This window comes from Schistocerca piceifrons, chromosome 1 (genome assembly GCF_021461385.2).
Source record: "Schistocerca piceifrons isolate TAMUIC-IGC-003096 chromosome 1, iqSchPice1.1, whole genome shotgun sequence".
NCBI lineage: Eukaryota > Metazoa > Arthropoda > Insecta > Orthoptera > Acrididae > Schistocerca > Schistocerca piceifrons.
This window is the reverse complement of record NC_060138.1, coordinates 1152771434-1152785451: the sequence shown is the minus strand read 5'-3', so window position 1 is coordinate 1152785451 and position 14018 is coordinate 1152771434.

Sequence of the window (14018 nt, the reverse complement as noted above, 5' to 3'; positions counted from 1 at the left end):
GCTACTAACACTCATGACCATTACAGCGCGTATTTAAAGCAAATCTGATGTGCAGCCTCATAGTGGCGCTACTAGCATACTCTTACGCGACTGGCGCGAAATTTGATTAGATATCATCTTTTAGATGTAAAAACACACCTACCAACTTTGGCCTATGTCGCACAGCTCCTTCTTGGTGTTGCGATTTATTCCGTCAGTGTAGTATGTTGTTCTTCAAATCAAAGGGCTACAAGCACTATGGGACTTACCATCTGAGGTCATCAGTCCCCTAGACGTAGAAGTACTTAAACCTATCTAACCGAAGGACATCACACACATCCATGCCCGAGGCAGGATTCGAACCTGCGACCGTAGCAGCAGCGTCGTTCCGGACGGAAGCGCCTAGAACCGCTCGGCCACAACGGCCGGCGTGTTGTTCTTAACAGTGGTTGAGGGAAAGGGGGAGGGGGGAGGGGGGAGGAGAGGAATCTACTCTGTTCGTTCAAAACACTGGAAGTCATTAGGTACATGTTCGGTACAGTTCCGCATTGTTGGAGTATGATTAGAATACTAAAATCAAACTAGATTTGTGACTGGGTTGAATAGTTACTAGCGTGTTGTTCTAAAAGTAGATACACGCACATCTTTCTGGAGTACAGCTTCTAACATCCCTTCAGTGTGTGTAGTGGTGTCGGCTCGGCTCTCGGTGTTCCGTCTGGACGTTCGCCTCCATGGTACGCCGCTGTACACTTTCATAATTGAGACCTGATTAAGAACTTGGGAACGTCTCTGTGTAAGCGCCTGCTACGTGATGCCATCTGTTGGAATGCACTGCATGCAGCAGAAAGCCCCAGAGCCCGAGATAAATACGTAATCACGCGTGCTGTTGTTGGAGAATGCGAGTGGCTCATGGCAGTTGTGAAGCAATGGACTTCTGGTAGCTATGGAATGTCGGAACTGTTGGCACGCACATGCCTGCATAACTAACTGCAAGACGTCGCACCGGCCAGTTCACATACACTATGTGATGAAAAGTACCCGGACAACTGGATGAAAACGACTAAAATGTTCGTAGCGCACTCCATCGGTAACGCTGGAATTCAATTTAGTGTTTGCCCACCCTTGACCTTGATGACAGCTTCCACTCTCGCAGGCATATATTCAATCAGTTGCTGGAAGGTTTCTTAGGGAATGGCAGCCCATTATTCACGGAGTGCTGCACTGAGGAGAGCTATCGATGTCGGTCGGTGAGGCCTGGCACGAAGTCTGCGTTCCAGAACATCCCAGAGGTGTTCTATATGATTCAGGTCAGCAGTCTGTGCAGGACAGTCCATTACAGGGATGTTATTGTCGTGTAACCACTCCGGTACAGGCCGTGCATTATGAACGGGTGCTCGATCGTGTTGAAAGTTGCAACTGCCATCCCCGAATTTCTCTTCAACAGCGGGAAGCAAGAAGGTGCTTAAAACATGAATGTAGGCCTGTGCTTTGATAGTGCCACGCAGAACAACAAGGGGTGCAGGCCCCCTCGAGGAAGAACACGACCACACCATAACACCACCGCTTCCGAATTTTACTGTTGGCACTACACACGCTGGCAAATGACGTTCCCCAGGCATTAGCCATAAGCAAACCCTGCCAGCGGATCGCCACATAGTGTACCGTGATTCATCACTCCACGCAACGTTTTTTCACTGTTCAATCTTCCAATATTTACGCTCCTTACACCAAGCGAGGCGTCGTTTGGCTTTTACCGGTGTGATGTGTGGCTTTTGTGCAGCCTCTCGACCATGAAATCCAAGGTTTCTCACCTCCCGCCTAACTGTCATAGTACTTGCAGTGGATGCTGAAGCAGTTTGGAATTCCTGTGTGATGGGCTGGATAGATGTCTGCCTATTACACATTGCGACCCTCTTCAGTGGTCTCTGTCAGTCAACAGACGAGGTCGACCTGTACGCTTTTGTGCTGCACGTGTCCCTTCACGTTTCCACTTTACTATCACATCGGAAACAGTGGACATAGGGATGTTTAGGAGTTTGGAAATCTCACGTACAGACGTAAGACACAAGTGACACCCAATCACCTGATCACGTTCGAAGTCCGTGAGTTCCGCGGAGCACCCCAATCTGCTCTCTCACGATGTCTAATGACTGCTGAGGTCGCTGATACGGAGTACCTGGCAGCACAATGTACCTAATACGGATAACTTTTGTTTTTAGGGGTGTCCGGATACTTTTGATCTCATAGTGTATGTACCTACTGCAACCTCTCTGTATGAATTCAGGGGCCGTGTGACGCCCTGTGGAAAGTTCCGGGCGGTAGTAGTAGTGAGTCTGACATGGTCTGTCAGTCTCAGAGGATGCCATAGGCGCAGCGCGATCCGACCCGGTAGCCCACGGCACAGCGAGATGCGGCGAGAGTTGACGGGTTACCTGTGCCCGCGGCCCGGCCGCCGTTCACCGCTGTACGGGGGCAGCGGTGTTTGAATAAAGATGCAAGTGAATATCTCTTATATTCCTTCCCTTCCCCGTAGGCTGCAACCAGAGTGCTACTTGTAACCATGGGGAACATGGATCCCCAGAACACACACTCTTTCACTGTCACCGATACAGAGCAGCACATTCGGCACCATCGCAGTACAACAATGGCATGATACGGGCAATAAGAGGCAAAGACGAGTGGAAAATAGTAAATAAAATCGTTGATGATGTCTCAAGGACATTACATGACGAATACAGACAGACACGGCCTTGTAGCAGAACACTGCAACACACACGAAGCACGTAAGACAGCAGTTCCAATTCGTGCTCCAATACAGACAGCAGCACCGAAACACACGCTGACACCAACAGCGAACACTTTCACCAACACGTACAACAGACAGCCTTACACAGCATCTACAATAATTAAGCTGTATCAGAATAAACAGTGTGATGCAATCAAACCTGAAAACCTATTCTAGCTTAGGTATAAATAGCAGGCATTTCCATCCAGTGGTCATTATACCGCTGTTGGGATGCAACATTTGTAACTAAACGCTTAGTACGTAGTCAACATAACACGGAAAATTCAACACCTGTAACATAGGAACGGAAGGTTAATTAACGACCACAAGAAATAACATACAAGGGATGGAACTTAAATAGTGGCAACTGTTTATTCACAACCGATACAGAAGAGTTACATGTTTGCACCTGTTATTGTCCTTCAAAGCAGTCACCAGCGTTGTGTAGAACCCGTTACCAGCGATGTGGAAGGCGTACTATACCGTTAGCAGAGCCTGTTCTGTTGATGGTGCGAATGGAGCAGTCTAATGTTATGGTGATTCTTGTGTGCGACTGTGATGGTGCACAGTATTACTGTTCGTTATTGGACCCTCACCTGCGACCAGCTTTGCGAAAGAAGCGGCGGGACTTTCTGCGCACCCCACCCATCATTTGGCACGACAATGCGCAGGCGCATACAGGGCAAGCTGTGGCTGCTCTGTTCGGTCGATGGGACTGGGAAGTACTGTACCATCCACCATACTCCTCGGATTTAAGTCCTTGTGACTTTGATTTGATTCCGAAGATGAAGGAACCACTTCGTGGCATTCGCTTCAGAACTGTTCCAGAGATTCAACAGGCAGTAGACTGCTCCATTAACACCTTCAATAGAACAGGCTCAGATAACGGTATATTACGCCTTCCACATCGCTGGCAACGGGATCTACAGAATGCTGGTGACTACTCTGAAGGACAGTAACAGATGCAAACATGTAACTCTTTTGTATCGGTTGTGAATAAATAGTTGCCACTATTTAATATCCATCCCTCGCACTTTACACTCACACACCATTTCACTTTCCACAATGTACATAATATTCATAGTGTCTTTGTGAATAGTGTATAGAAATAATAACCCGTAAATTAAGCTATAGCGAACCGGGACTGCAAGGCTCGCAGTAGTTCCGAGGTTTTCAGACCAGACTGGCTCAGATGGAGTAACATTTGTCTCTCTCTCTCTCTCTTACTATCCAAATCTTTCCTATTATCTATCATCATATCTTCTTAAAATCGGAATATTTTTGTGTTTTTTTCACTTTCAATTCCTATTGTATTTTTAATTTATTGTTATTTCCATTGTAATTGCTGTTTGTAATATGGAATATGATCTGTAATCTACATGAAAAGCAGTAAAATGAACGACCTGTTACAAAATATAAGGCAACAGGTTTGTAAATGAGCAATAAGTCAAATCAAAAATCCTCTCCCCTCCTCATCAACATACGACAGAGACGAGCGTTTGCCAATTGTACAGACTGCACCAATGGGCTATTCAGTTTTCAAGTTAGGACGAGTTTTCTATCGTTTGACAACCAGCGGACTTCCCATCAAATGCATTTTCCCAGCATGTTGAAGTGAAGTTATGGCGCGGTACACGCAGGTACAGGTGGGGGCGGCAGGTGCGATGCGCGGGCGGAGAGCCGTTTGCCTGCCCTGGTGTGGTGATAAGATACACGAGGTATGTGGGAAAAGTAATGAGACTGATTTTTTATCTATTGAAGTTTTTATTTCTTCAATTAACAATACTGATCCTTTCAAAGTAGTCCCCTTTAGCAGCTATACACCGGTGGAGTCGTTTCCAGTCTTGGCAGCACCGCTGAAAAGCTTCATCTGGTAGGGCCTTTAGCATGAGGGTCACATTCTTTTGAATAGTCCTCAGAGTCCCAAAGTGGTGTGATTTTAAGGCACTTTTCACTTTCGGGGAAAGAAAATGGTAACCAGGACTCAGATATGGTGAGTAGGGGGGTGGGGGCTGCAGAACAGCGGGAACCCTTCTGAAGTAAAAAAAAAAAAAAAAAGAGGAAGTGGCTGTGTGGCATGCTGCATTCTCATGATATAGCATTCACTTGTCTGCAATGCCCATCTCACTCGATTCACCAATTTCCTATGCCTTACAAGGATATCTTTGTAAAACGCTTGGCTGGCAATTTGTCCTGGAGGAACAAAATCACAAGAGCACCCACACGTTCGTCGTTTCCGTTAGTTTTTGAAGTTGAAGGTCTCCCTGAGCGAGGTTCATCTTCACCCTGTACTCGGCCTCCCAAAAGCGACTTTTGCCAGTGAAAATCTTGTGCTCTAGATAAGGAATGTTCCCCATAGGTCTGTTTCAACTTTTCAAAAGTCACATTGGTGTTCACAAAATTTGATGGCATAACATTGCTCCAAATTCCGATGTTCCATTTTCGTAACACAACAACAAAAATACAACTTCACTCATGGCGCTCTCAAAAATCACGTGATGGCCGTACGGAGCTGAAACTCGGACTGAGCATCTGGAACGGATGAACACGCAGGTCTACACAAGTAGAACAACGCAGTGTTGCCGGATCGCTCATAGTGTTGTCAGGCTCATTACTTTTCTCGCACACCTCGTAATCGTGAAGTGCAGTGGCCTTTCTCCTCTGAGTAAATAGTAGCTTGTGGCAAAGAGGTCAAGTAAGTCAGGAGAAATTTCTCTAAGAGACAGGCCCTCAGCTGCACAAACACCATTTGTCTCAGGAAATCTTAGAGGACGTCCCAGTATTCCACGTCTTGGATTCTGAAGTCATAGAGCCTGTCCCAGTATTCCAGGACAGTGAGCATCACAATGCGCCAACTAGGATTTCCCTCCAGTTTGTACTAAGGACAACAGACATACATTGTAGGAATTGGGGTAGGGAAGCACGCTAGTGCAGTTGGGATATTTTTAAATTTCACGATACTATTTGTATTTCCCACAAAAATTTGAATATCCCGCCAAAATTTAAATTTCCCGCCATTTTATACATAGGTCAATAGGGCTTTGTTGGAGGGGAGCAGGAGGGAATCCCATGCCATCATCGATGGCGCCATCAGTGACGTCATCGGTGACCCACTTTGTCCAAAAACTCTCGTTGCTACACTACTCATAAGATCCTAAGCTGGTTATATCATTTGCCGATACAGGTACTCTGAATAAATGCTCTACTAAAGCGATCGTGGATTTGTGAAGTTCGTTACCTACATTTTCGTATAATCTAGATTGCCACCAGATTAGAATGTCAAGCTCGTATATGATTGTTGTGTCACAAACATATGTCTAGTCATTTGTGTCACGATCAGCGAATTCGCCGAATTTAATAACAGTTATTAGAACCTACAGGGTCTCTAAGACATTTGGTTACAAGTGATATCGCACGACTTCTTTAGTGACTATTCTAAGAGGGAAAGACAGATCGTGGAGTAATTACGCCTCTCCATCGTTAACCTTAATGTTTAACTGGTGTGTCTACATGTACATCTACATCAACATCAATCCTCCGCAAGCCACCTGACGGTGTGTGGCGGAGGGTACCTTTAGTACCTCTATCGGTTCTCCCATCTGTTCCAGTCTCGTAATGTCCGTGGAAAGAAAGATTGTCGGTATCCCTGTGTTTGGGCTCTAATCTCTCTGATTTTATCCTCATGGTCTCTTCACGAGATATACGTAGGAGGGAGCAATATACTGCTTGACTCCTCCGTGAAGGTATGTTCTCGAAACTTCAACAAAAGCCCGTACCGAGCTACTGAGCGTCTCTCTTGCAGAGTCTTCCACTGGAGTTTATCTATTATCTCCGTAACGCTTTCGCGATTACTAAATGATCCTGTAACGAAGCGCGCTGCTCTCTGTTGGGTCTTCTCCATCTCTTATATCAACCCTATCTGGTACGGATCCCACACTGGTGAGCAGTATCAAGAAGTGGGCGAACAAGTGTACTGTAACCTACTTCATTTGTTTTCGGACTACATTTCCTTAGGGTTCTTCCAATAAATCTCAGTCTGGCATCTGCTTTACCGACGATCAACTTTATATGATTATTCCATTTTAAATCACTCCTAATGCCTACTACCAGATAATTTACGGAGTTAACTGCTTCCAGTTGCTGACCTGCTATATTGTAGCTAAATGATAAAGGATCTTTCTTTCTATGTATTCGCAGTACATTTCACTTGTCTACATTGAGATTCAATTGCCATTCCCTGCACCATGCGTCAATTCGTTGCAGATCCTCCTGCATTTCAGTACAATTTTCCATTGTTACAACCTCTCGATATACTACAGCATCATCCGCAAAAAGCCTCAGAGAACTTCCGATGTTATCCACAAGGTCATTTATTTATATTGTGAATAGCAACTCCTACGACACTCCCTTGTGGCACACCTGAAATCACTCTTACTTCGGAAGACTTCTCTCCATTGAGAATGACACGCTGCGTTCTGTTTCTAGGAACTCTTTAATCCAATCACACAATTGGTCCAATAGTCCATATGCTCTTAATTTGTTCATTAAACGACTGTGGGGAACTGTATCAAATGCCTTGCGGAAGTCAAGAAACACGACAACTACCTGGGAACCCGTGTCTATGGCCCTCTGAGTCTCGTGGACGAATAGCGCGAGCTGGGTTTCACACGATCGTCTTTTTCGAAACCCATGCTGATCCCTACAGAGCAGATTTCTAGTCTCCAGAAAAGTCATTATACTCGAACATAATACGTGTTCCAAAATTCTACAACTGATTGACGTTAGAGATATAAGTCTATAGTTCTGCACATCTGTTCGACGTCCATTCTCAAAAACTTGGATGACCTGTGCCCTTTTCCAATCCTTTGGAACGCTACGCTCTTCTAGAGACCTACGGTACACCGCTGCAAGAAGGGGGGCAAGTTCGTTCGCGTACTCTGTGTAAAATCGAACTGTTTTCCCGTCAGATCCAGCGTCCTTTCCTCTTTTGAGCGATTTTGTTTTTCTATCCCTCTGTCATCTATTTCGATATCCACCATTTTGTCATCTGTGCGACAATCTAGAGAAGGAACTACAGTGCACTCTTCCTCTGTGAAACAGCTAGGGAAAAAGACATTTAGTATTTCGACCTTTAGTCTGTCATCCTCTGTTCAGTGCCATTTTGGTCACAGAGGGTCTGGAAATTTTGTTTTGATCCACCTTCCGCTTTGACATAAGACCAAAATTTCTTAAGATTTTCTGCCGAGTCAGTACACAGAACTTTACTTTCGAATTCGTTGAACGCCTCTCGCATAGCCCTCCTCACACTACATTTCGCTTCGTGTAATTTTTGTTTGTCTGCAAGGCTTTGGCTATGTTTGTGTTTGCTGTGAAGTTCCCTTTGCTTCCGTAGCAGTTTTCTAACTCGGTTGTTGTACCACGGTGGCTCTTTTCCATCTTTTACGATCTTGCTTGGCACATACTCATCTAATGCATATTGTGCGATGGTTTTGAACTTTGTCCACTGATCCTCAACACTACCTGTACTTGAGCTAAAACTTTTGTGTTGAGCCGTCAAGTACTCTGAAATCTGCTTTTTTTTACTCTTGCGCTACAGAAAAATCTTCCTATCTTTTTTAATATTTCTGTTTACGTCTAAAATCACCGATGCTTTAACCGATTTATGATCGCTGATTCCCTGTTCTGCGTTAAATGTTTCAAATAGTTCTGTTCTGTTTGTCACCAGAAGGTCTAATACGTTATCGTCACGAGTCGGTTCTCTGTTTAACTGCTCAAGGTAGTTTTCAGATAATGCACTTTAAAAGATTTCACTGGATTCTTTGGCCCTGCCACCCGTTATAAACGTTTAAGTCTCCCAGTCTATACCTGGTAAATTAAAATCTCCACGCAAAACTATGACATGGTCAGTAAATCTACTCGAAATATTTTCCAAATGTTCCTTCAGGTGTTCTGCCACAACAGCTGCTGAGCCAGGGAGCCTATAGAGACATCCAGTTACCATGTTTGAGCCTCCTTTAACCATGACCTTCAACCAAATTATTTCACATTTCGGATCTCCGTCAATTTCCTTCGATACTATTGCACTTTTTATCGCTATAAAAACGCCTTCCCCTTCACTGTCCAGCCTGTCTCTGCGGTATACATTGCAATCTGAGTTTAGAATTTCATTACTGTTGACATCTGGTTTCAGCCAGCTTTCCGTCCCTAGTACTATGTGGACTCTGTGACCGTTTATTAATGAGAGCAGTTCTGGGACCTTTCTATAGACGCTTACGTCTGTGTTGCTTTTTCTGAAACTCAACATCCGGCAAAATGTGTTGAGACACTTCTGTACTGATGAAAACTGTGCAACAGCTGGACTCTAAACCGGGCCAACCGACAATTAATTCATCAGCACGGTAAAGTGTCAGAACGCTACGAAACAATTTCCTGAGCGTTCCACGACGTCAGAAAACTCATCAGGCAGAGAAATATACCTAGTTAAACATAAAATAAAGACAGGAAATATCACGCCATTATTTGACCACCGTTCATTTACTGTTTCAGACGTGAAAGAACACACGGCACTGAATAGAATCCGGAAGGAGCAGGTTCAAATCCCCGTTAGGTCACCGTAATTTGGGTTTTCCATGGTTAAAAGACACTGTACGTTCTAATGAAACATCGACACAAATGAAGAGGATGATAAACTTTGTTGAAGCATGTTTGGAACGGGAAAAGTACAAATATATATATATATATATATATATATATATATATATATATATATATATATATATAATGGCACACCCCAGTATTTTTTAAGCCTCAAGAAGTTGATAGTGAAATAATAAATAAAACCAAAGTAAAATTTCTAAACGTCTCCTATAACACAGGAAACTCAACGAGTCGTCGGAAGCCATCTGCAGAAATAGTGAGCCATGCTGGCTCTGTAGCAGTCCATAATTGCGAAAGTATTGCCAGATTTTGTGAACGAACTGACCTCTCGATTACGTCCCATAAATGTTCGAAGGGAATCATGCAATCTGGATGGCCAAATCAAATAAATGCCGTCCGAACATGCTTGAAGACCCAACGATACCCACCGGCTGCCGGGTCATCCTCAGCCCCTAGGCGTCACCGGATGCGGATTCGGAGGGGCACGTGGTGAGCACACCGCCCTCTCGGCCGTTCTCAGTTTTCGCAACCGGTGCTGATACTTCTCAGTGAAGTAGCTCCTTAATTGACCTCTCAAGGGCAGACAGCACCTCACTTGCCAGCAGCACTCGGCAGACGCAGTCGGTGACCCCTTATAAAGGCACATTTGCATGCCGAGCGTGAGTTTCCTCAGAAACGCGAAATATTAATTAAATAAATAATCAGTGACAAATAAATAAAGCCTATGGCACACAACTGCAGCGCTGTGTCGCTGATAAAACAAAAGCACAATTACGTTACTCTTATGTTTGATCAAGAAAGGGAGAGCTCTGGTTGAAGTGGTGCGAGAAGCACGTATTTTATTTTATTGTCTGGCACACCGCCATATTTCATGTTATAGAAGAATACTGCGAGTTGCAACCGCACTAGGCACTCGATTCTGTAAAGAATTTATATTTATAAAAGTAAGTAGGATTATGAACTGTAGGCTTATTCATTGAATATATCTGATTTAACTAACTGTGTAACTTTTTTTATGTTTAGTAGATAATCACCTCTGTACGACGTATTGGCATGGCTGGCAAATTATTGTAATATTGAGATTTAGATTATGAGTCCGCACCTACCGCAGCAGTCTTTGGAAACGATTTAATTACGAAGTCCGATTATTTCAGTTTTATTTCACGGTCAACTACGGGTAACATTGCCTTTACGAAAAAGCCATTGTCAAGCGTCTGATACCGAATAATTAAACGTCCACGATCCAGATAAGCAAATACAATTGCAATCATAATCACCATCATACAGATAGAATAATCAATATCAAAATAAAAATATATTTTTATTTATTTATTTTATTTATTTTATATTGGCGACTGCGTGTCGGACTTGTTATTTTGTCATTTGTTACATTGTTCTCTTTGTTTCATGTAAAAAATCAACTTTCTGGACCTGGACGTCAATGTATGAGAGATAACAAAATCTGAAGATATTTTCCAATTCTGAAATTTTGCGGGAAGACGCAATGAAACTTCCAGCAAAATAAGGTAAGACGCAGCATCTTTGCATTAGCAGGCTTGACCAGACGTATAATTCAGTGTATTAGCTTTTCAGTAAATTCTGTAGTGTTTCTTTTCTGCATAACAGTTTCAGTGATAAATTTCATTCTCAGTACTTTTCCCTAAACAATAACGTATGCAACAATACCAATACACGAGTGTACAATATGGCCGACTTCTGTACGATATCATGTAACATGGCCAGCAGCCATTACCAATAATCTCAAATTCAGTTTATATTTTAAATTAACAGACAGCCATTGTTGCTACGAGCGATTCATGCTCAACTACATTTTATTTTAAAATCAGTGTCAAAAATTTTCTTGAAACATATATCACGTGTGGCATGGTAATAACTAGAAAACAATACGCAAAAATGGAACAGCAAGGACGTACTATTCAGACGCAATCCGACTCGGACGTGAGACAAGTGTTAGAAAATGACTTTACGACAGCAACCGGTACTGACGATTCATCAAACATTGACGCAAGTGTTGACGAAAATATTGACGATAGGCCGTCCACTACAAAAATTTCAAAATCTCAATCAGAGCCCATGTTAATGCATGACGTCACGTCTAATGACGCGGCGGGGGCAGAGACCTTGCAAACGGTAAACATTGCCGACATGTTACAAATGCTAATGAAACAAAACGCCGAAAACATGGCAACCTTAAAGGCACAATTAGAGACACAAAATGAACAGTTAAAAACACAAAATGACGAAATCAAATCTGATCTCATAGCAATCAAGATAGGCAATGACACTTTATGTAAGCGTGTGGAACTTATAGACGCCACACTGACCAAACAGATGACCGAACTCAGTACTAAATTTTCCCAGCTCAATACGAGACAAGAAAAGACTACAACTGACGTAGCACTTTTACAGACACAAGTAAAAAACCTTAATGTCACGTGTGAAGTTCTTACTGAACAAATTCAAACATATCCTTCAGTACATGACAACCTTGAAAAACGAATTACTGACGTACAGAATAAATTTGACAATGTTGAACAACACCTGACTGACATCTTACAATCAGATGCCACAGCTCATTTTCAAAATATTAATAAAGAATTTCATGATTGGGTTGAGAACAAAGACAAACATTTTGATAGATGCTTACGTGAAAATTTACCAACAATTGTGCACGACTCCGTAGCGCAATACATTACTAATAACAAACAGCTGATCAGTGACGCAGTACAATCCGTCACTGCACCCATGAGACAATTCACCGATCAACTACAGTCTGAATGTAACGAAAATATCAGTCAAAATGTACAGTTCAGAAACCAATATACATTCGAGTATGATACACACATTCCGCACACGACAAATACACAAGAACAAAACACACCACGACTACAACACGTACCACGATGTGGAAACACAAACACAAGCTATTATCATGGTAAACCACAGCAACATTATCGTAATTACTCGCCAGCTGAACATACCAGTAATTACAGTGGAATAAATCCATATCACAATGCGAAGGAAGATGAAAGCTTAATGAAACACAGGCAATTTCAGATTTTTATCCCAGAAAAACGAACCATTCATCCGGTGATTTTTCTTAAATCTTTTAGTAACGCATTTCCACGCACTTGGAGTGACCGGAAAAAGATTTCATATATTGTCGGTTACATCCAAGGCGATGCAGCTGTCTGGGCATACAGTCAAGCTGACGTATGTACCACGTACAGTGAGTTTGAGCGTGCTTTTCTGAACAAATACTGGTCGCAATCCGTCCAGGAGCGACTCAGAAGACAAATTTTAGAACCTGAAACTTTTAACAGTAAAAATGGTAACTTACGCAGATATTTTGAAAAATACTTGAACATGGGACATTTTTTAGACGAACCAGTCGCAACGCGTGATATACTCCGAGCGTTGAAGGCCAAATTGCCTTTCAACATTAAGGAAAAACTTCTACATATCCCGGATGACGATTCAGATTATTTTTTAACAGCTTTAGATTCGGTTGACATGTTACTTGAAGATCAGCGCTTCGCGCGGCAAAACAGCAGCCACAATGTTTACACTAGTGGTATGCAAAACATGAAGGCTTGCCAACACAATTCTGGCGCGCCCACAGTTGGATACGCGGTACAACAAAAACAGCAAACTCACATGCCGTCTCAGTACGGAAATCAAAATCAACACGCGTATTCCAATACAAACAATAGTTACAACAGTAATAACATTTCATGCGGCAATCCATACAAAAGGCACCGCGGTAATAACTACAACGGTAACAACGGATACAAAGGTAATAACAAAAACACAAACAGAAATAGAAATAATAATAATAACTACGAGCCAAGACAGCATCAAGATTGGACTCGTAACGATCAGTACTTTCATTCAAACTCTGCTTTACCACAGCAGCCACCAGGTCAAAATTGGAGCATACCTTACGACCGACAGGTAAGTTATAATGCGCAACAGCAACAACAACCGCAAAAGTTTGGAGATCATAATAGGCAATATCCGAATGTGAATATAATAGAAATGACACCTGATGCACAACCTCAATCTATGTCAGTACCTAGTACAAATGCTAATCCAACAAACTAGAAACAGTCACTACTTTGCCCCAGGTCGTGGCTGAAGAATTCTTGGGGGGCGACTTCAATGTTAATCAGTTATTTGACACCACACTTGAACAACAGAATAATGATATGCCGAGTAATTCTAAACAAAAACTACCTGTTTTATTTATAAGATACAACCACAATAACAATATATCAGATGAACTTTTACAAGACAGTACACAATGTCGTTTAAACACAAATGAAATTGTTTTAGCATCTACTACTGGTGTAGTAGGTGGGATTCCAACTACTATTATCCTAGATACAGGTGCAGCTGTGAGCGTTTTGTCTTTTAATTTCTATAAAAAGATGTGTGAATTGGAACCTGTGCCTGAGTTTCCTGCCCAAAACTGTAAAAAACTACTGCACTAGGTAATAAGTCATGTAGGGTTACGAAGCAAGTTTTTGTAAACGTTAAAATAGGTAATGGAACCGCACAATGGCCATTCCTGGTT